The sequence below is a fragment of the Argiope bruennichi genome, chromosome 2 (assembly GCF_947563725.1).
Source record: "Argiope bruennichi chromosome 2, qqArgBrue1.1, whole genome shotgun sequence".
Taxonomy (NCBI): Eukaryota; Metazoa; Arthropoda; class Arachnida; order Araneae; family Araneidae; genus Argiope; species Argiope bruennichi.
Genome location: NC_079152.1, coordinates 90936831 through 90962819, shown reverse-complemented (window position 1 = coordinate 90962819; position 25989 = coordinate 90936831).

Sequence of the window (25989 nt, the reverse complement as noted above, 5' to 3'; positions counted from 1 at the left end):
TTCAAAACAAAATGTTCACCAATGCTTTTGTTATCTTATCACCTTCGCCTTTATTATTATTACTTTTTTTTTGTAAATTAGGTGATTTAAAAATCGCTACATATAAAATTCAACGATTAATGTTACCAGGTCAAGTGGAAAAAAGACAAATGAATCAAGCTTAGGATACTGTCAAGCCACTATTTTTTGGATTAGAGGCTTGAATTTCCTTTTATTATTTTTGATGTTGCTGTAGGCGTGCCTAAATAATTTCTTCTAATTTCTGATAAATATTATCAAGTGTATATATATATATATTATATTTAAAGCCTAACAAAATATATTCCTTCTATTTTCCAGCATTATGACATTACAAGCGTGTCGTTGTGGCCTTTTAAATGAGTTCATAATAATTTTAAAAGCAATAATAGATGCTAAAAAATATTTCTGAACATTATTTATTGGTGTTTTGTATAACGGCGCGATTAAATATTCATTCAAAGTTGTTTCATTTTCATGGAACAGAAAGACCAGACAGATAAGATCTACACTACAGACAAGCCATGATGAAACACTTTAGCTGCTTTTAGTTTTTCTTTCATTTGGATTGGCAACTGATTATTGGTTTCTTTACTATAGTAGAAAAAAAATTGTGTTCCTTAAGATATTTATCTGATATGGAAGAGGATCAAAATTTCCCGTCAGTTGGTTCCTTTCGATAATGTGGCTTTTTGGCTCGCTTGACTTAATACCCAGCATATCAAGAATAAATCTTACCAGAAATCTTAGCGATAAAAATTGATGTATTTTTTTTTTTTTCTTTTGGATTTTCTGGCAATTACGGTCTCTGAGATCCATGTCTGTGGAAGATAAAATCATTCACGAACTCGACATAAACAAACGAAACTGGAATTTTCTCTGATGTGATTGAGTATTCTCTTGTAAATAATTAAATAGTAACCATTTAAAATTTTTGCTTACAGCACTTTGTTAATGCACTGCACTTCACTGAATAGATTTTAATGGTGAGAGAAGAGAAAATTAACTGTATGTAACTAAGCCATTAAGTTGAACGTGACTAGCTGATTAAATGTTTTATGTATGTGAATTTAAACAGATGTTGATATATATGAAAGCGTAATCATATTCAGCTTAACAGGTTTCAGTGTTTCGAAGAATAAATCAATATCATTTTACTATTCGTTCGAAGTACATCTTTCCACCCATTCCTTTTCTCTTTTTTTAAAATATACGTAAACAAGACTTTGGAAAATGAATCATTTGAAAAGTCAGTCAAGTTGTAAACAAACATAATAAAATAAATTTACGGCCATTGTCAATATATCTATAATCGTTATGGTTACAAGACCTGTTATTATCAATGTCCATAACATATCAGGTTTAATAGAAGAAACCTGTTCGTAAAGACTTAATGATTTCAAATATATATTATCTTGAATGGAATTAGCAATTAATATTCTTTGACAATTTATAACAGATCTTATGCATTTGCTGCAAATAGAAGTGATCAGAAAGTGATTCAAATTTTATGTGCTTTTTTTTTTTTGTCTTGTAACTCTCCCAATTTTTATTACTAGTAAATACATTTTATAGAAATTTTTTTTAAAGATTAAAAAGATACAATTAAAAAATTCTTACAAATTCCCCTTTCCAACTTTTATTATGAATCAAAAAACAGTTTTCCTTTTATAGTGAGTATGTATATTACTACGATAAAAAAAAGCGTGGGAAATGCTTCATTTAAAATAAAATGTATATCTTTTATTGATTATTCGATAATCATCTAGTAACAATATGTATTTTACTTCGTACTATAATCTGAATAAAAATTTATTGTCGTGATAATATAATTTGTGATTGAAATTTCAGCTTGAACATACACTGAATTTATTTTATGAAAACATGAAATTGAAATTTGTCTCAGGATTGCAATTTCTACCAAAAACCGCTTGAAATGTGTTGTAAAAAGTTTTTTAAGACAATAAATCGTAAAGAGGTGTAAAATATTTAAAAAAAAAAAGATTGGATATCAAATTTTAAAAAAACTAGGTTATATTGACTTTTTATTATTATTGTTATTGTTATTATTTTGGCATGGCGCATTATGATATACTACCAGTTAGCAAGATTTTAAATAAAAGATTATTTTCTTTTTTCGCAGTATTTTCTTGAATCAATGCGTCGAAAACGACTTTAATTGTGGAGAAATAATTCTTGCGCTTTGCATCATGATAATACACTTTGTCTCAGTTCCATTGTTATTTGTGAATTTTTGGTAAAAATTTTACAAATGCCGTATTCACATGATATTTCCACCGGGCAGATTTCTTCTTCTTCTGGCCAGATTTGGTTCTGCCCAGAAGAAATGTTAAATTTGAAGTATATTTATTATATTTCAATTTCATGTATTTGAAACGTTAAATTTGAGTATCAAATTGTATTCATTTCGCTCTCTTCGTTTTGTAATTATCTCAAACGTAAAGATTCAGAAAAATCTCGAGTTCCCATTTTTTGACGATTTCAATGCTTCTCTTTGGATAACATCGTACATGGCAAAGTAGAAAAAAGACAAAAACCAAGTACGTGGTTAGTGTAATTTGAGAAATTACTTTAACGCTTAGATTACTCCTACCATGAAGAAACGCCTCAACTGTCAACATACAGAATGTCCATTTCAGACTAGTTTAGCAACGTAGAAAAAGGCGTGGCCGTGATTAGGTCACATTCCTGACCGCGCCCATGGAACGAATATTCAAATGAGAGTACATTTTTTTTCACCTATTCTTCCATTTCTCACTCCTACATTTTTTCTCCACCCCCCCCCCCCTTCCTCTCCACCCTTCTGGGCAATTTAATTGCTTTCCTTATTTCTAACTTTCTGATGGGAAAAAAAGAAGATTAATTTTAGATTGAAATGTTACCATTCGTGAAGTCGTTTAAGAATGATTAATCGGTGCAGTTATTAGTTCTAGTTGGACGGAATTGAATACCCTTCGGATTTTGTCCTTTTTTTTTTTTTTTTCAATTTTTTTTTCTCCGTTCTCTTTCGCTAATAGCAGGGTGACTCTGATTTTCATTACTTTAGTCAAGCGGAATGGTAATATGAAATCTATTGTTCTTCCTGTGACTGAAATTACTTTTTCATTTCTCATTGTCCAGGTAATGAAAATTTCGTCTTGACTTTCCTCATTTCGCTCTACTTAGGTAACTAAATTCGGCTCGAAACGTAGCAAAGTTCATTATTTCTGACGTATGCCAGAAAATTAAAATTCATCTTTTTGAAATATAATTTTTTTTTTCTGTTTAAAAACTTTTTTTTTCACTTTTATACTAAATGAAAGATATAATAATCTTGTAGGATTCATTTTGTAGATTTTCAGATTGATCTGTAAATTTTTTTTCTACGAATATAAATACAAGGATTTGACATGCAAAAATAATACACTTGTGATAATATTTATATTTACAGAAAATATTTAATTTCTTTCTTTTCTCTTGTTATTTTCATTATATATCAAAAATTTTAAATTATGAGTAGTGACAATGACACCTTGTGTTATGTGATGATGCCTGAATAAATATTAATTGAGCCTCAGTTTATAAAAAAAAATAGTTAAATAAACCTCAAATTCTTTAAGAAAGTAACGTATACAATCTGCACTCTTTATCTAAATATTAATGCATAATTTATAAAACATTATTATTTATATACAAGAAATACAAAATTGGTATAACTTTATCTTCCTTCGCTTTAATTAAAAAACATTTGTCTATTATTTCACTTAAATTTAAGTTAACGCAATTTATTTTCTATGGATGTTAAGTTGGATAGTCTTTCCCTGTGCCCTTATGGATCTTTGATAATTAGATAGATTCCTGTAAGAAGACTACCGATTGCAATGGTTTTCATTTCAGGACTTTGGAAAAACTTTTTCAGTTCTTCACCGATCATGCTAAAACCCAAAACAATCCTTCATTCAAAAGGTATATACATAATGCGTATAAAGCTTTGCCCATGTTATCTTGTAAACAGGATAACTGGAGTAATTTTGTCTGAATTTTAACTGGCAAAGAATATGTTGTTCAAAATGCAAAAATCTCGGATGATTTCGTAAAAGTTTCAAATTGAAAGGGGCTGAAAATAGTGGGAGGTTTGAAATTTTCATTTCGCTATAACGCTCATAATATTGAAGATAGCAAAATAAATCCGATTAGTCAAATGAGGGCTTCATTAAGGGGAGCAACATTTGTATTTAAAGTTTTTCGAAAGCTTCAATATCTTAGAAGTTAGAGGCTGAAAAGTGGTTTGCAAAGCCTAATTTTGTCTCTTTCGAACATCAACAATTTATGTTGCCAGATGATAACTTAAATGTAAAGGAATCTACCTTCGCCTTCCAGCTTGCCCAGAAGAATTTATTTATTATTTTTTTTTTATTATTTTTATTTATTCTTTTGGAAAACTACTTTCGGACTCAGGAATGGTTATTAGAATCGTTAATAAAACTAATAAGATTATGATTTAATTAAATGTATAATCTGTCTATAAAAAAGATTTTTTTTGTGATAGATTATATATTTAATTTTGCCTGTCTAGCTAATTGCTCTTGTAGCGGTTTGGTAACGCTTGGCGCTATTCAAATGGGTGCAAGCGCATTAGAATCAACTGCTAATACATCACCACTCAACAGCCATATCGTTCGTTTCACCTCCGACTCACTGCAGGGAGAGTCTGTGGTGAAGGCTTATAAGCCAGATAACAGCTATGCTACACGAGCAATTGCTTTTGTATCGTAGTCATGTTACTGGGCTGCGAACCACAAGGTCCCAGGTTCTATCCTCACTCATCACATACCAATCCGCTACACTCTTTTAACTTGCGAAGTCCACAGATAGACATAATTCCCAAAATGCATTTGGAACAGCCAAGAACGTAAAGGTTCATCAAAATCTTGACGCCAAATTTTTTGATAATTGCATATTTTGTAAACTCCGCACTCAAGAAAACAAAAAGAATACCTCGAAGTGTTCTAATCAAGCTGTACATTATCAAATAGCTACGACTGTAAGAATATTGAATGCAATTGGAACCAAGACAAAAATGTCTTGCTAAAGAGAATGATTTTCTAAAAGGATACTTCCAGGAAAAGTGTCTGCTGAGTGTATTTTTTTCTTTAAAAGTATGCAAAGCTCATTAAATAAACAAAGTTAAAAAAACAAGGGAGTGTTACATAGAATTCTACAGATATGCATATGAATCGCTCATCTGCGCAATCCTCTTTTTGGAAAACACGTCAAACTTTCTCGTGTCGAAATCTAGTTTTTTTCATTGCCTATATTAAACAGCGTGGAAAGTGGAAACCATTAAAAAAACCGACTTCACCTGCCATTCTTTACCTTCTATCTTTTTATTTTCGAACGTTTTTTGGAACAAATACCAGTTAAAAACCTCAGATAACAGTAGCAAAATAGCGTACGCCACCTGTCAAGCTGTTCCTTGTTAAGAATTATTCTGTCAGGGTTCAATGATTCTTGTAAAAAGTTGTGTAATTGGCATGTTTTGCAACCCCTTTATCCAGTTGCTATGCCTTCACCTACATTCTATCGTCACAGTTCTTTATCTTGAAAAATAAAACATCAAGGGCGTGTGGAGTTGCGCTCGTTTATCGTTAATTGAGATGTCTTCATGCATTTATTTGCATGTTTATAATTAACTTAGGAGGAAGATTCTTCCTTCTATGGAATCAGTTATCGTCCATTAAAAGTAGAGGATAGTCAGTTAAAATTAAACATTCGATTTTATCTGTATTCATTATGATGATCGTGTACAACTGATAGGTATCGTTTGCACAAAGGGTTTCTTTTCTTCGTGTTGATTTATTGTTCTAAACAATAGAAAGTTTAGTTACAGTTTATTTTATCTTTTTTTTTTTTCATTATTATTATTATTTTATTATTTTCAAATTTTTACTGATTCTATCTGGTGTTACTTACACGTTTTTTTTTTTATAAAAAATGATCCTCGAGTAATTTAATAAGTAATTAATAAAAGAAATTATATGTAATATTTTTGATTTGCCGTTGGAAAATTTATTAATATAAAAGTCTTAAATAACGTGCTTCATTAAACAGTATGCCAAAAAAATTTTTAATTAATTTTCTTGGTTTACAGTAATTTATTTAGATTTATGTAATTAAATTTGAGAAATAAAAATTGGTTGGATAATAGAAAGAAAAAAAATCAGTGCAATTTATAATACCTTAACACGTTAGATATTTAGATATATAATGTTTATATGCCTTTATGATAATTTAAAATTTTTGTTACCACTATTTCTCATAAGCATTTTTGTATGTGTGTATTCAGGACACTAAATAATAACGATAAAAAATGTCTTTAAAATATCTATTGTCAGTGCCATCATTTCAGAATACAGAAAAATGAAGAATCAAAAATAATAACAAATAATTCAGTCACAGATAAATATTTGTAACTGTTAATGAATTATGTGTAATAATTCAGTCACATTTGTAATGTATATTAATTACGAACAGGTGTTAAAAATTATTATTAAGCACCCAATATCCATTTCATCATCGTATAAGAAAAAGTATACAATTGCCTAAGTATGTTGCTACTAGCTGATATGAGGTAATGGTTGAAGTATAAGAGTCTTGAATAGGTATCGAGGTCCCAAGATTTCCTGCAGAAATTTCAAAAATATTATTTAATTTTGAACTTTCATTCGATTTACAATAGTCATGCAATAGAAATGCAAAGAAATTAAAATCAAATATTTTTTTGAATTTCGGAACATTTTTTTTCTACAGATTTTTTTTTAATGTTTTCAAAATTGCTTGCAGTGATTAATTTTTCTTTGACCGGTTAGCTGTCCTAATAAGTGTTTGAGAACTTAGATCGCGTTAAAAAGTTTAGTAATTATTTTGCTATCTTTAAATTTACTTTTAAATTATGATTTTCTTTTATACGCAAAGTAGTAAACTCAACGCTTTTGAAGATTATAGTGAAATGTTTTATTATTTCACTTTGTCATGATATTTGTCACTTAAGAACGATTTTGTGTAGGAATCAAATTAAAATCTATAAAATGCAATTTTAGATGCTTGTATTTCTGTCCCTTTTCTTTTCTCCAAGAATTTTGAGTAACGATATTATAAAGAAAAATCTCGAAGGACACGAATGCTTATAAAGTGAAGTTCCATGGTAAAAAAATTAACAATTTAAATAGAGATTATTTTTATTCTTTTATTTATTTTTTGCACTTGTGTTTCCATGTTTTAAAATTCTTGTTACTTAAATTTCGTGTTTCTATGATGCCTTTCACCTCCTACCACCTTTTTTCCGTACAAGGTTATAAATATTATAATCCTAACCATCTAGTTCTTTATTATTTTTTATGTATTTATTTAATTAATTAATAATTAATTAATAAATTAATAATTTATTAATCTGATATGGTTAATAAATTAATAATTTATTAATCTGATATGATTAATAAATTAAATATGTTATTTCTTTTTTTCTTCCTTCCTTTTTCCAACAAAATTCTAGTTATGATTATACATTTCATTTAAATTAGGTGGATGAAAAACAATAATAAGGTCACTTAAAAACTTTGCAAATACCAAAGTTATAAAATTATTCGTACATTTTATTTACAGCTAAAAAAATATAATTGTTTTTATATGACATAAAAACATAATATGGATTAAAATGGGAGAGATGTTATTGCCCACAACAAGTCTACCAATAACATGATTGGCAGACCTTTCTGCAAATATTTCTCTATTAAAGTTAAATATGATTTTAATGATAACAAATATAAACAAGCAGACACGTGCTTAGCATTTAGATGTATAAGAAATTTACAAAAACTAAAAAAATTGTTTTTGAAAAAAAGATTAAAAATTTTAGTCAGCTTTGTTTTAAATATGAATGTTATTTTAACCTTCAGAATGTTTTTACCAAAACTATTCCGAATATAAACTATTTCGTTTTTTAATTGCATTTCACAGTTTTGAAGAGAAATGTTTATTTTTTATTTCCAACGATAATTTTCTCTTAAGCATACAAATTTATTGCAAAACACAAATACTAATAGTTTTCTTTGCTTTGAGTTTAATGGTAAGCAGATATCTGCACTGTTTATTTAATTTTCTTTTTTATAATTGTGCTTCCATTGTTTGCTAAACACGCTTTACAGATTTGCTTACTTTTTATTGTTTATATTCATCGAAAATAATCTAAATATGTTGAAAGAACTTTTTATTATATTCATTTTACGGTTTTGTAAAACTTTTATTCCATTTAGGAATACAGATCCGATTATAAAATTTTTGTAAGTAAAAAGCATTAAAGCTAAAACTTTGTCTACCATCATACAGTTGTCTACTGCTATAAAAACTCGAAATTAATAAAATTAACTACTTCTACTGTTTTGAAAAAAAAATTAAGAAACGATTTGAAAAGGCATAACTAATATTTATTCCTAATTTTTTATTATTATTTTCTCAGGATGATTTATTTACTATATTACTCATATTAAGAAGATGGTATATTTTTTTGGGGAAATTGGAAACGATAATTCTTTAGAAGATAACTCTTTTTAAAAGTCTTACTCTTTTTTTCTCTTATTAATCGTTTTCAATATGAACTGTTTATTTATCATTAAAAATAGAATAACTCTGAGCATTTAATTTAAACATGAGACACTTTCTCAGTTAGGACGAAAAATGGAAATTCAGAGATGTCCTTGATAATGCCATTTTAAATTCTTTGAAAAAGCCTTTTTAATAATTGCATTTGGTCACTTTATTGCAAAAACTGAAAATTTGAAATTAAATGTTTCACCTAACCTCTTGAAAAATTCAAGTTCAATTAAAATTCTTTAATATAAGCTATTTATTTATAAGAAAATCATCGATGCTTTTTTTAAAATCCAGGACAAACCGAGCAAATACTGTAATGTTCAGCCTCATTCAAAACTCTTGACCACCTTATCCAAACCACAATCTAATAACAAAATTCTCGAACTCTATTACATTAATGACTAACCTCTTATGGCATACTTGAAACCAAAAGCGTGGAACGAATCATTTAAAGATGTGATACACAAATCGGAATTAACAATTGCCATTCGACAAAACCAATATCGTCATCAAGAACAAACAGCAATTAAATCTAAAGAATCGTGTTTGCGTAATTAATCGCCGACGTTGTCAAATAAATTTATTCAAACTCACCTCTTTTCAAGTGTCACAGCAGCAAATATAATTACTCTCAAATTAGTCGCTGGGGATTTTGTTTCGCTGGAATAAGCGATATGACATTATTGGTCTGTTTACTTAGGCGTAACATGGGTATTTCAGCTGTCGCAACACATTCCGCAGACAATCGTCTCGCTCCAATCGTTTTTAATTAAAAATTTCCTCTAAGTTTGTTCTCAGTGCTGTCGGCCTTGATTAACTTCTGCGGCAAGTTAGTCTGAAAATAACTCGACCATACTCAATAAACAGTACGGATAGGAAAGCAATTAATGGCTATACCTCTGGAAAATTGCAAGAGTTGTTGGATTGTTGCAAACGTTGCTGCGAGCATATTCGTTTTAAGATGCAGATAGTAAAATTTATCTTGAAATGTTGCGACTAACTGGGTTTGAATCATATTTGCATATTGGATAAATTAAATTCGAAATAATGTTTTTACTTTTGAAAAGATGTGTGACAGGTTTCATCTTTGAAGTTTGGTTTTATCGCAGGCAATGTTTGATCTAAGTAAATTTTCTGAAGTATAAATAGAAGCGAATATTGGAAGATTTAATGGGGCTTCAATTTATTTCATTGTAACGGAAATTTTTATTTAAAAATACGTTTTCAGTTATATATGATTTTTCAGCTAAAGATATATTTAAATAATATTTGTTTTGTCATTTATTTTGAACTGCAACTTGGATTTTTAAAACAATCCATTTAGAGATATTGTAGCTAATGTTTTAAATAAAATATCCTGAATGGAATGATTTCATTTTATCATAACGGCAATTTTATTTTTGGGGACAACAAAGATTTGAAATTACAGAACAGTATAAAGCTACATGTAAATTTATATGATTTTTATACTTCAGTTTTTCATATGATTGCTGATATTTATGTTCTGAAAGTTTAATAGCAAAAACCCAAGAAGTTCCAAATTAAGCATTTGTTTAGATCTTTTAAAACGTTTTCTGCACTCATTCTTAAGACTTATCTGGCATTTTGAAAAGAAAAAAAAAATGGATAATTTCAAGCACATTAAACATATAGCGTTGGTGCATAAGAATTCATTTGCGGAAAAATATTCTTCTTACATTCTTAAGAACATTCTTTTATCAATTTTTTTATTATGACATGGCTTACTAAGTTTTAAAAAGCGATATAAAATTAAAAGGATAACATTTATTTTGAAAGAAAAATGTTTCTAATTGAAATACCTTCGGCGTGTGAAAGTGTGTCATTCATTATAAAAAGGTCACGATCTGCCAACTGGATAAAAATTCTTTTTGCTTCTGACGCAAGTTTTTTTTTTATTTTAGAACTTGCTAAAGGTGAAAAAAAGTTACTTTCAGTTTCAGGATCAATATTATTAGGAAGAGAAAAGAGAGAGAGAGAGAGAGGAAAGGGGAGAAGAGGGGAAGGGGGAGAGTGAACTGTCGCGCTTTCTTAATCTGCAGTCGATCCCAATTATAGATCGAACTTTATGCTCCAGACAAGTTTCTTTTCTTCTGGTTTTCGAAACTGTAGCTTATACAGATTACAGTTTCCCTCCTAGGGAAATTTTTTACAGGCAGCATTTCTTATCTCAAACTGCTGCGCCCATAATATACCGCCCATATTATACTGCGCCCATATATGCTTAATTAATCCTTTATAAATGATGAAAAGTGATTTACTTATATTAAGGAGTCGAATTTTTTCAGAGGTGCGAACTCACTCACATCATTCCGACTTTCAAAGATTACAGGATATTCATTAGATTTTTTTTTTTTTAAATTGATGAACTTGCACGTGATGGCGTATTTTCTCACAAATGTTAAACTGTAGCGTTTGATTATCAGTAGTGAATAATCAAACGCTAATTGTCAGAGAGTGTTAAAGTCTCTGAAAAGAAATGAATAAAGTATTTTGCCAAACAGGCAAGCAAAAAGCAATTGTAAAATTTCTGCCAATAATTATTTTTCAGGAAATTAGTAGTTTCATTTAAAAAAGTTATTGAATTAAATGTATTCAAAAAACATCATTTGACTTATTTTTTAGCTTTCCTAAATTATTTAAAATATTTCTAATTCGATTCTTCATTTTTTTAATTTAAAAAAAAAGACCATGGAAGAATCTAGATACCAAATTACTTTTATTCTAAAATGGATCACTTAAATAGCCATGTAAATGGCAAAATGATTTTTACAGCATTGTTATAGAAATTTTCCGTAAACCAAAGCCCGGCGCAGTGAGTCCAACAGACTCAAAACAAATGAAGATGCTTTATTCTAAATGAAAACATGAACACACAGACAACGAAACACAGCGAAAGAGTATAAAAAAAGGCATTTGCAGTAAACAGTAGTAAATAAGCAAATCATCGCAGGAGAGAGACTTCGCACGACTATTCACATTTTTCGAATCGTTTGCTACTCTCTACTGACAATTCGCTTGAGCTGAACTCAACTACTGATTACTTTCAGCTTTGTGTCCCAGCATTTTATAGTTTCCGTGACCGGACAAACAAACTTCTGGAAAGATTCCGAAACTCAATTCCAGCTGAAGGTATGGCCAAGATTTTTAGAGTTTCTGAGATCGATTTTGTCAGAAAATAGTAACCAAGGTGGAAGTTCACTGACTCGGCATCTATTCAACGTCCATCAGGGTTATCTGTGAAACTGTCTTCTTTACCATGGCACTAACTGTGCTTAAAAACAATGTTGCGAATTCCTAACAACATGCATAGAAATTCATAGTAAAAAAATAAATAAAATAAGATGGTTTTTATCGAAAAAACTCATATAAAAAAACTTTAATTCGAAATAATAACGCTTTCTTTTATCTCATTACAATTATCACATCTTATCCTTTAATTGATTAAGTGTAACTGATTATCATTACTTTTCTATATCTTAAATGCACTTCCAAATTTAATCGATACTTGTATTTATAATGTAACCTTTTAACAACGATAGTATTGCCCTGAGGTTAAGAATCGTTGAATTCAAAAATTCCGTCAACTCACTGCATAGCAGGATTAACACAATTACATTACATTACAAGCCGATGATTGTTAATAAAAAAATTTATAAATTTCATAATTATAAGAATATATTTAAAAGAAAAGAAGGGGAGAAATAGACAATATTTAAAGAAAAGGATATCATTTAATAATTATATATTAATGTAGTAATCTGATTTAATAAGCCTTTCATTTTAATTAAATATTTTTCTTTGAAATAGTATAATAATGAAACCTCTTGCTGTTACTAAAATGAATTCACAAGCATAGTTTATTTCTAAATTGTTTTCTGAATGAATTAATCACCAATAAAATGAATCACTCACGACGACCAAATCAAGATCATATCATCGAGCTTCAGTGGTGCGTAGATTAGCAGTTCTAATTCTCTTTACTTCTGAGTCAGCGATCACCAAAACAAATAAGAGTTTGGCGACTAAACACACTTGCCGCACCATTGCGCATCTCCCCAAATGATGAATAGAATGCCAACGCTCAATTGCACCCGAAAATGGGCCTGATGACAACTTGCGGCCTTTTTGATCTCTGTCTACCGACTGCACGCACTTACAGGAGTGATAAACTCATCTTGAATTGGATTACAAAAGGACAGGGAGGAAATGAAGCAATAAAAGCTTTGCTGGTTTCTCTTTAAACTGAGGCCGTCCAGGAAAAAAAAAAAAAAAAAAAGCGCATTTATTTAATAACACACTAAGATATCCATTTTCGTTTTATTGGAAGCGTTATTACATCGGCTATGTAATTTGTTGTACTTAATTTTGTTGCTGATTCTTGCCAGGAGGGAAAACCAGCTACAGGAATAAAATGCATAATTATCATAATACAATGTTTTTCTTTCGGTGTTGTGAAGTTAGTACAGGTTTTCCTTGGCACTTATTAAACCCGATTAAACATATTTTCACATTCTGTTACAAGTAGAGAAGTAAAAATAGAAAAGACCAGAGCCGGATTTCTCTATAAAGAGGCCTGGGTGTAAGAAACCATTTGGGGCCCTAAATTTTTTATAAAGTAAAGAAAAATTGCAAACAGAATATATAGTGCAATTGCGTGTTTATTTATTAAGTAACTTTGTTTTTGCTATTAATTACTTCAGAAAAATTACAATTTTTTAGCGTGTTTCTACATTTTTATTGCAAGGTTGTACAGTTTGTGTGGAACTTTCTTCTCCAGTTGGAACTTGAATTGTAACTTCTGAAGTCGAAGCAATATCATTGCCAGAATTAGTTCATAGACAAGAAAACAGATCAACTCGTGACTTCTTGACATTTAGCTTTTATTCTTTTCCCTTTTCTGCTAATTTTCTTTTTTGACACCCAGAGGGATATTTTCTTGGCATGGACATGATTAAATCTAACAATATTAAATATCTTAGGGTATGAATTATCAATATCTATATGCAATATAACCTAGAAGCTGAGGTAAATGACCGTAAATCTACCTATTTTATGTTTACAATACGTTGCACACTTGCACCAAACTGTAAATATCTGTAAACTTCGTATATTTTCAAATCCGTCGATTGTTCCAGTTAAATTTCTTCCTCTCTTCTTTCCATATAGCTATTACTGTTCAGAACATTATTTTAGTTCTTGATCATGTTGGGGCCTCTCAATCGCACTACATCCGTCTCACCCCCCACACATTTCAGAATATTAGATACTTCTGAATAAGAATATCTCATTTTTATTCTACCATAGGAATATCGTTAATTAAAAAAAACGGATCATGTCCTTTTCAACCTTTTGGATTTTTATGTTTTGATGGATTCTTGTTTTATGGTAAAGAATGTCCCAAAATTAATGAGCAAAATTTGAATTTGCCCCGGTTCATGCAATAAAGTGTTGGCAATTTTTAAAAAAGCATTTGACAGATGATAGTTTAGGTTTAGTAAAAAATGGAGATAGAACAACGTGTTTTCATTGTTGAATAATATTTCAAAAATAATGAAAGTCTGGTGATCACAGTTCGAAAATGTAAGAATTGACCCCCTAGATAGTGTGATTCAACACCATTGGATTTCTTTTTATGGGGTTATTTGAAGTCAAAGGTCTATGCCAACAAGCTCACAAGCACGCGTGCATTGAAGGAGAAAATTCAGCCATATTTAAGCAAGATGGTCATGGAAAATTTAGACAAAAGAGTGCATATGTGCCAGCAAAGCTGTGCAGCCATTCCATACATAACCCTATCCTGTGTTCTTTACGATTCAATAAAAATATAACAATTTAAAAGAGAAAAAATATGTTTTCTGCTTAATTCAAATCTTGCATTTACACGTTGTTCTATTGTGCAACTCTTCATCTTTACTAACTTTAAACTGTCAAATGGTTTTTTTAATATGTTTGCCAACATTTTACTGTACGATTGGCAGCAAATTCAAATCTTGCGTTCATTTTGGAACACCCTTTATTACAAACGCTTAAATCTCGCCTCTAAATGCTGAGGGGAGGGAGAAAAGAGTTAACCTCAAAAAATGGTATCCAGAATGTGTCCGCATTCTATATTTAATTCTTTAAAAGGGATTTTGCTCTCATAAAGAGAGTTATTGAGACAAATGAAAGACAATGCTCAGTAGCCCGATATACCACTTTGATCAGCAAAAAGTTTGATAGAAGAAAAAACAAAATAAAAACATTTTCGATTTCAAGTTCATGGTAGTGTAAACCATGCTAGAAAAAAAAAGTCTGATGTAGAAAAGTAGGAGGGGAAAGATTGTTCCAAATAGACAAAAAGTTTGTTTCTCTGTTACTAAATACCATTTATTTTCTCCGCGCAATAATTGATGCCTTAAAAAAATGTACACATTATATTAGAGTTATAACAGTCGAAAATCGTCCCTCTAGGAAAATCAGCTGTACTATTGCTAATACTTTAAAACAAACCTTATTCATCAACATAATTCCCAAAAACCAAAGAAGAAAAATATTGATTTTGCATAAAAGGAAAGGGGCGTCTCAGTGAAATATAATGACTTTTGGGACAAGATTTATTTTATTTATTTTTTTATTTGCGCACCAACTATTAATTCATTAAAAAATTGCCCAGAAAAGGAAAAAAATTTTGGTTAATGTTTACACAAAACATAATAGATTTTGTTTTACTATGTATATTTATTTTTTTCTGAATTTTTCTGACTTTTTTATACGAGAATTGGTGTTTTACAAATTTATTAGAAAAGGTCAAGGTCGTATCAGACTTAAATCACTCGTGGCTATTTTTTTAGCAATACTGTCCCAAGTCTTCAATAAAAGTATTCAAAAGATAATACTTTTGAATATTTTAGTATGCTAGTTTATAGAGAACTTAAAGACTTTTATTTCTCTAAAAATAAAACTAAGACAAGGCCCCCTTTTTACGTTTAAGGATATTTATACGAAATATATAACAAGAGAGTATTATTATAGTAAAAAGAAATACAAATTGTTCTTAAGATTTTCAAATATTTCCAGAAACAGAAAGTCCGCTAAGAAGTATTTTTGAACTTAAAGATGCCTGTAAAAGAACGCGATAAATCAAAAATGAACCCAGCTACAGGAATGAACTTTCTTTTGTCGCTTTTACATCAAAATTATAGATCTGTCTTAAATTTTGGACTACATTTTTAGAGAAGTTCGTCTGTCGCTTTTTATATATCGCTTTTGCATATCCAAGACGAAACAATAACCAAACCAGTTAAATATAAAAATTGTTTTGTTTTTTTGGACCCTGGTACCCAGCAAATTTGGACTCAATCATTCAGCAAGAAGAGTTCCAAAATTTTAAGAATTTTTTTGATATTCCCACCCTGAGCAGTTAGTTTCAAGGTAAAGAAAAGAGTTCTACAAATAGCTCAAACGGATGCTGAATGGATGCCAAGTCAGTGACTCTATTTTGGTGACAATCTTTGGCAAAATAACGACAGATTTGGCGAAAAACCCCGAATATCCCAAATATTCGAGAATCTTTGTGATATCTGCATTTGGACTCAAGTTCTAAGGTTTGTTTTCGAACATTCGATACCCTGTTATGGTAACTACAAATTGCAGAAGCGCATAAACGAGAATGGCTGTAGTCGAGTTCAAGTAGTAGTCAAGCGAATTCTGTTTTTGAAGAGGTGATCTCTAGCGGTTGAGGATGTTTAATGGCGATCTTCTACTGGTGTGTTGTTCGGTTTCTGTTAAGTACTGCTTTGTGTGCGTTTTGTCTGTGTTTTGTTACCTGTATCTCGTGTTTTGATGTATAATAAAGAAGCATTATCCTTTACTCGGCGGGTTGAACGTTTACACTGTGAAGCTACCGAATGGAAATTTTCCGAAACAATATATATATTCGATTTTCATTTCTATACATAAATTAAATATAAAATGAGCCATTTTGTCGAAGCAATCAAGTTGATGAAAGAAGATCCCCCTTTATTAAAATTATGTCTATGTTTTTGTGAACAAGAATATTCGAAAAATGCAACTAGTTTATGCAACTAGTCTAGCTAGATATATTTGTATCTAATTTTGGGTCCAATTCTCCATCGTAGTGAAATATTTTCTTTTCTAAACATTTATTTTATCTTTCCACGATATTAGAAAACAATCAAACCACCGCCATATTTTTATTGTACTATGCACGTTGCCATTATGTAGAAATGAAAATATTTTAAATTTTATTTTTGCTTTTGTTTACCTGAGTGGTTCCACACCGTTTAGTGAAAATAGTGAATGCGTTTATTTATATACAAGTTATCGTGACTGGAAAGGAAAATAGATTTAAATAAAATATGTGCATGAAAATAAGCCAAAAATAACTCGGTCGGATTTGCATCGCTGAATCGATAATATTGTGAATTTTAAGACGACGCAAAAGTCTTTATCTTCGGATAAGAGAAATTCGTATAAATTATCGTCAGAAAACATCAAAGTTACGAAATCAAATAGCAATAGTAATAAACCTCCAGAGATGAGGATAATTTTAGATACTTTTAGAGGATTTCGTGGATGCTATTCGGAGACATTTATTCAGATAAAACACTGCCGCTATCATTTTTGCTCACACGCTTTAAGTGATTTCTTCTTATGGAAGAATGAAAATTCTCCAGACAATTTTGTCTTAAAAAATGGTCCTGCCTGTAGAACAACATTGCAAGTATTTAAATTAGATGCTAAATATTCGGGGTTTTTTTTTTTTTGTTGTTGTTGTTTTTCTGCTAGCAATGTGATGCTAAATTCTTGTAGATAAAAATATTTAAATATATTAATTCATCGCTAGCAAATAGTTGGTACTTGTTGAAAAGCCATTTAGTGATTGGTCTCACGTTTCTGATTTCTTTGTAATCATGATGCAAGTGGAAGCTAAAATTTTCCGACGTTCTTTGTCATTCGTAATTACGTGGAATTCCTTTCAACTTAATGGATTAGCATCGTATTGTTCCGTGTTCATCACAACATAGTTATTCTCCAGACGCAGTCCCATTGGCGGGCACTATCAGTTTTTATAAAATCTAGAAATTACTAATGCTTTTTTTTGAAGTAATGTAGGTTGATTTTAGGTTGAAACAGCTCCCGAAGTTTTCATTTTAAATGCTTAGCCACGAATTTATTGAAATTATACATTAGATGACACTTATAATTATTATTTACGAAGATTGTAAAAGACATCCGAACTATTTAAGCATGCTGAGGGATTTTTTTTTTTTTTTTTTTTTTTTTTTTTACCATGTGAGAACATGTTGTTTTGGTTTGAGGTTTTTGAAGCCATAAAATGCACGGGCAGAAAATTGGCGATTTATCGCTTTTGTGGCATCAATTTTTCGCTTTTAGGATTATTAGAAAATTGTCAGAAGAATGTTGTCACATTTGGCGGTATATCGCCAATAAAAAGTTACAGCTTGAGGGGAAGGTTCGCCTTGTACTCGATTCTCCTATCTGGCCAATAAAGGGCAGGACCGTAAGAAGTTATCGCCCGAAGAAGCACAGAGAAGAAAATGGGAATGAACGCGAAACAGCGAGAGGAGGTATCGGAAATATATTATTTTTCAGTTTTTCTAGCTAACAAAAAAAAGTTGGGGAGCTCGAATGATTTTCAGATGAAAAAAAAAATCATTTCTTTTCTAAAAGTTGATGATTGTGCAATACAATAGTCACATGATCATTCCAAGTCAGTTTAAACCAATTTTTCGTTTTTTTATAAAAAACTGGCCTTGAGATAAAGTCTTGGAGCTCGAACGATTTTAAGATAGGGGTGGGGAACATGTTTATATCGACGTATGCGTAATCTGATAGTCACGTGATTGTTTTAAACCGGTTAATGACTTAAAAAATAATAATGTTCTCACATGATAACATGAAATTTGCGATAGCAGATTTCATTTTTTTTAAATATCCTTTTTTTTATTCTACTTTAATTTATTGATAGATTTACATATCAAAAATTCTGTACGAAATGTATGAGTCAAATACATCACTATTGACGAAGAAATTAAATTTATTTTTAAAATATTCTTCACGAAATGAACAGAAGCACGCATAGAAATTTAAAACTCTTTCAAGGAACTGACTCAAAACGATATATAAATAAAAAGACGTTTATTCTAAATTTTAATAAACAGCTTTGATTATTAGAAATTTAATGATACTATTATAAATTTATTTAAGAAAAGTAACGTGTAATTTATTTAAATAAAGTTAATTTTTTTTAGTGACAGTACTTATATGTTGCTAAATAATATTGAAAATAATAAAATTTTAAAATCAATCATCTATCATAAGAAAGTGAAAAAAAAAAAAAGGAGACATATTTTCAATTCATGTACAAATTATACATTTTATATAGTTTATATGTTTGCAGATGGGCGCTTAATTGAATAAAATCTTCAACTATCGTCTGACAAGCTGATTACTTACATATTAAGTATGACATTATAAATCGAATTAATCTCATTTAATACTTTTATTTCACTAATGATTTATTAAATATTTTAAGTTTGAAGTTTATTAGTGAAATTCACTGCAGGAAACTGGAATAACTTCTTTACATTTTTTTTTTTTTTTTTTCATGATCGTTTATATTTGCTACAAGCAATTTTTCTATTTATTCCTCAACTGAAAATAATTTCGAAGTCATGGTATCTGTATCGTAACTGACGAACTTTTCGAAAGGGATCTCTGTACTTCGGTGATTCTACTCTTCATCAGTCGCAAAAAAATGATGACTAAGGTAGAAGATTTGCAAATTAAAAAAAAAAAAATGAGGGGAAAAAGCTATTTATAACTGAAGGTTTGCGTCGTATGAATATGAAAAAAGTATGTATTCTATATGATTATGAAAAAGTCGAGACTATAATGTAACAACGCGATTCTTTATAGAATTCCCCAGCGATGTCTGTGTGGGCCGTGGTGGCCTGGTGGTAAGGTCTCGGCTTGTGAGCCGTAGGGTTCCAGGTTCGAGACCCGATTCCACCGCAGAACCGTCGTGTAAGGGGGTCTGTTGCAATTTAAATCCGTCAGGGCCGAACGTCCTTCTTCTGGTGTGGTGTTATGTGGAGAGGGGAGTGCCAACTCAGGTGTCGTCCTCGTCATCTGACCGCGGTTCAAAATTACGTGGTCTGTCCCAAAACAGCCCTAGTATTGCTTTACAACGGGACGTTGATATAATTAAACTAAACTAAGCTAAACCAGTGATGTCTGTCACGCTCTTTTGGTATCTAGCCAACTTTTGTTTAATTCGAGTATGAATAATAAGTCTGCGTTTAGTACGAAGTGTTAATGAATACTCGGGAGTGTTTATGAACGTTCTTATCAAATACTATCGTACTAAGTTCTTTATTATTAGCATTTTTTTTTTAATTTTTTTGTACTTGAGAATGCATTTTTTTTTTTTTTTTTTTTTTTTTTTTTTTCTGTTGGTAGATCACTATTGGTTTCAATGCGCTTTTAACGATTAGTTGGAAATTATTGCTAATTTCCTTTCAGCATTATTTTTATTTTGTATTTGGCATCTCATTTTCACGGAAACGTAGATTTCAGCGTTTTCGAAGTCGGATCGAATCACTCTTGAAATCGATTTATGTAATGATTCTATAAAATTCAAACAATTTCTGTATAAATTAATTAATTTTATTATTGATTTAATCATACTTATTTTATTTCTTATACTTATTTTATTATTTAGCAGAATACTTTATTTTTTTATAAAGCACATTTTTTTTTTTTTTTTTTTGTTCTAAACTTGTGCCATGCCTGATTTCTTTCTGTTAATGAATAACTATTTTTTTTAATCAGTTATTAGTTTTGAGTTTTTGTGAACAATATGCATAGAGCAGATCCCACTGTAAGGAAACAAAACTTGTAATATTATTATATAAGTTACATCTAAAGTGTACTGCAAATAATATTTATTTATCAAGCACTGTGCCAACGTGTATGAGATTTTCTGTTACAACTTTCAATAGTTAATCTATGAGAGTCACATATAAGATATTGCTCGCAAGATATCAGCCTGTCCAGATGACATATCTTCTAGTAAATGCGAGATATATAAATTGTGCTTTAAAGTATCATCATCATGATTAGCTATTGATTTTTGGCAAGAAGTCCATCAACATCTGCAATTAATTTTGCCGCATTTCAGTTAATTAATTTCTAAAATATAATGATTAGTTTTACTATAAGTAACGCCTATGATTCGCCATAATTATTATTTTAATGTACACCAGATTATGACTCTAAATAAAGACATGCAGAAAAAGATTGAGTTCGCAGACTGATCTCCGACTATTTAGCATTTATTGTATACAGGTCATCAATGCCAATAGTTTTATTAGGTTATAACAAGTAGTAAACGTTATTCAACAGTTACAAATTAAGCATTATTGTTTCTTTACGGCTGTTCTACTCTACTCAAGATACATGCTGAATATAGCGTATCCATACAACTCAGAAAGCCAAAACAAAAAAAAGACAGAAAACGAACAAAATTTTGAATAAGAAAAAAATTTCAAAACCCTCGAACATCCAAACAGTAGACTGATATTTTTATAAGGATATCAATCAACTTGACAGAAAATCTACTCTACACATGTTGTTCTGAAATTAATGACGCAATTAATTAGGCTTTTATTCATTACTCCAAAAAAAAACGTAATACATACGAAAATATTCCCTCCGCTATAAAATAAACAGTTCATTATGTCATTGAAAACAATGACACCGATTCTAGATCTTCTTTAATGGCAGTAGAAAGAAAGCAATTTCATCAATGAATCATATCACCTGTTACCATAATAAAATCACATTATTCTGTAATCACACAGTGGATATTAAGGAAGCAGAATAGCGGATGAGCTGGCCGAAATAGCAACAGCTAAAGAACAGATTGATTATCATTTTGTTCCCACTAAAGTCCAAAATAAAAAAAAATAGTGTCAATAAAATAATAATTGCAGAATGGCAAATAAGATGGGATACTACAACAAAGAGCCGCTGGATGGAAAAAAAAATAATATAGTTAAAACAATAAGACTGAAAGGTAAATTTTATCTCAATCAAATCTACGCCAATTTTGGAATTTTTGAAAGATATCAAGCATGACTCTTCACTAAACTAACAACATGTACCTGAGGACACAAAGAAAACGTAATTGAACGTACTCCTTTGGACTGTCCCATCTGGGAAAATAAAGGAACTTTGTGACCAGAAACATGGAAAAACTTTAAACATTAAAAACATTATGTTCATTTCGCACTCATAAACACGCCAAAGAAATTATTCACCCAGCCATAACCACTAAATTCAATTAAATGGAACAACTTTATTAATTCCTCCTCTGATACATTTATTTGTATTATTTACTTGTTTTTATTTATGTTAAAATTCTTTATCTAAATTTGCTTTATTATTTGAAATTTCCTTCTATTAGATTTATCAGACGATATTTGGGTTCAAACCCTGTAATTGCCAAGATCAATCGTCTGTAAGGCCCGCAGAGTAAAATGTTCTAATAATAGCAGTGAAAAATGCATGTGACTGGTTCTTATAAAATGTTGCAGGTTGAGAAGACTTCTTAAAAACAGACTTTTATTTCTTGAGACAAACATTTAATACATTATAAAATATCACACCGACACAGACCACGAACACAAGTATAAAAAAAAAAAATCTGAATCTACGTCTAAGCATGATCTATGCATCTAAGTATCTACCGTACGAGTGCTTCCGCTCTTATATATATAGTGAAAAACATTTGCATAAATAATTGGAAGCATCATTTCACTTCATTTGCTAAATCGTTGCGAACGAGGTTCGAATTATCAACAGTTTGTGTACACGCATTCGGATGGAAAGAAAAACCCAATATGAAACGAGCATCCTATTTTTTCTCATAAGATTTATTATTTTTCAAAATTATTTATTATCTTCTGCTGCATTGGTATTGTTATTTCTTATATTATTTATGTAATTATGTCTTACAAACCGCCTTTGGTGATCAATTGTTCGCCGAGATTATTGGCTTATTAATTTTGTTTTTTATTTCTTACTATGTTGATATTTCTGTATATTGTTTCTCATTTTGTTTATACTCACTATGTTATATAATTTCGTAGTGTATAGAAGGCCTTTATGCTGAGGTATTTTTATCGAGGCGGCCCGTCGTCTCCCCCCCCCCCCAGAATCACTTAGGCCAAGTCGGAATTTCTTGATTGTATTGTCGGATTTCTTTCGGATTATATAAAAAATACTTCTATTCCCTCAAACTCCTCTCAGTCAAATGCTAAATTTTAAAGACCTGCTCGATCTTCAAATTTTATCTTTTGTTCTGGACGTACTCGAATCCAAAATATTGCTATTATATTATTTTAAGCTACAATAAATGATGTGCTATGTACAAGTTATGGGAAGAGGTGTTTAAGACTGAGGAAAGAGCTAAGTGATGACATATCTTTATCTATGATGTCTGCCTTCTTGACGAATGAAGGGCGAGTTTACATTGCATGTGTGGGAGATAGAAGACTGAAAACCTAATTTTCTTTATCTCAATATTTAGTAATTTTCAACACGATAAAATAACTTGTTTCAACCCAAGTTGAAACCGCAAATACGCCATCAGTGTTTATTTGATCAACTGCGCCATGCTGGAACAAAAAATAAACAAAAAAAAAAAAAAAAAAAAAAAAGAGAAAGAATCTTGTCACGGAAAGAGAAGACTTCGTTGGCAAATTGTGACTAGCTCGACGACAATCGGAGGCGCTCTACTGACAAGAGGTTTGTGACCAAGTTGGCACTGGAACTCTTTATTTTGTTTCCCCACAAAATGTCTTTACTTTCTCGTGTATTTGGTATGCAAAGGGAAACAATTGCAATCTGTGATGCGGAGATTTTGATTATTTTCAGTCTGCCTGATACTTCTGAAACTGAAAGAAAAATGAATTGGATCAATTTATCTTTCTATTTGTGAAGTCGGTAAACATTAGAAATCACTGGCGATGAAATTTTGTATGCGGTGATTTTACAGCAAAACTATCCATTTCTATAAAACTATATGAAATAAACCTATAGTCTATCTGTCTCTATCTGTGGGAAGACGATAATTTACAAATGCAAAGAACTAAATTCATGGATAAAAAGCCTTTCAATTATAAAATTATTTAAGTCCCAGATTATAAATTTGGTTCGATTTTTCGAGCAAACTCGCAAAAGGTTGATCGATTATCAATTAATTTATTCGTATGTACATGAAGCCATAATTACAAAACGCTATAACAAGTTTATCAAAAAAAAAAAAAAAATGATTTGCTATGAAATCGATATCCGAATTTCACACCAAAAGTATAGATTTTCATTAAATTTCGAACCATATCTATTGAGAGGTTGATTGTCAATAAAACGCCGTAGAAACATTCAGAAAATTCGGTGTATCCTCTTGACTTTGCATATCTATATGAAGTAAGGAAGACATTTTGAATCAAATTTTGGAGCCGAATTGTAAAAGCAAGGTATTCATACTCGAATTTTTCCCTTTATTTCACAAAGCTTAACTCAAAACATGTCATATTTGTGTCATATCGTGTCATATATGAAACGAATAAACACACGTGCTGGTCTTTCTATATTATTTTAACACCAAGAAGTTATACTAAAATATTCATTAAATATATATATATATATAATATTACTGTTTTTTTTTTGTATTATTCAGAAGACAGCCATAAATAACATCACATATAAGAACTCTTCAAGAAATTGTTTACAATTGATGACCTGCCATTTGAGATGAAATGAATGCTCTGTTACCTGCTGGAAAGACGCGAATGTCGTATGCCCCAGTGGTGATCGTTTTGTTTGTTCACATATCTGTCTAATTTGAGAGGATTTCGGCACTCAGGCAGATCTTCTTGCACTTATACATGACAGAGTTTATACCCTTCATTAATTGACATAATAGGTTTGTACCTAGCAGCATCCATCCATAGCGAGATTTTCCAGACACTTGGAACATCATCGTTTCTACTCCATCGCAACTGACCTTACAATTAGAACGCCCGACGTAATGGATTTTGCATCAACGATTATTTTTCCTTATAAAAAAAATTTGATTGTTGGCTGCATGAAAATTACAAGATTGCGGCAGAATATGAACAGTGGCATAGCTATGGGTAGTGGTGGGAGACAAGGAGAAATATAGATGCTCCAGACTCCACTCACAAAGGAAAACTAGTACGTTTAAGCAACGTTTTAAAATTAAATATAGTGAAAAAGTGAAAAAATAATCTCATGCCCAGGTAATATTTATGCTTGCTCAATATACAATACTTGTATAAACAGTCATGTGATCATTCTAAACCAATTTAAACCGAATTTTTTCAAAAAAAAAAAAAAAAAATGGCATCGAGGGAAAAGTTTTGGTGTTTGGCCGATTTTTGTCGATCATCATTTTTCTAAATATCGACGCATGCGTACTCTGAAAGTCACGTGATTGTTTCAAACCGATTTAAACTGGTTAGTGACTTAAATTAATTAAGACATGAAATGATTTAAAAAAACAATAATGTTCTCACATGATAACTTGAAATTTGCGATAACAGATTTCAATTATATATATATATATACTACTAACAGCATAAAATGCGCAATGTAAAAAAAAAAGTCATATATGGATTGAGGATAAAGGGAGCAAACCAGCGGCGTAAAAGAGGAAATGGCGACTAGAGAGTAATCTCGCCCTTTCGTTATATTAGGCATTGTAAAATGAATTTATTATCATTTTATTTTCTTGAGGCATTTGTAAGTCCAATGGCCAGATTTGATTTTTCCTAAGATCGTAATATTTCAAATTAATTTTTAAAACTTTAGTTTAAAAAAATCGGGATTTTTTTTTTCGATAAATGGCGGATGGCATTCAAAATTTGATTCATATCTATAACTTGGTGACAAAATTATATTTCTTCTTTATACTTGGTCGCTTTTTAAAAAATTATCTTATTCACAATTGCACGTACAGAGATAGACTCTCCTAAGATGGATTGAAACGTAGATAGGCAATAAGACTTAGTAGGTAGGAAACAGAGGAAAAGAAAATTAACGGGTTTTTTGCGGAGGAATTATGTTTGCTATGTAACATATCTGAGAATCAGTTTCGATATAAACCATTTAGTATTTACGATCCAGAGGTGTACCGTCGTTCTCAAGGTAAATTATAATACTCCATAGGCTCTGTGCGACGTTTTAAGG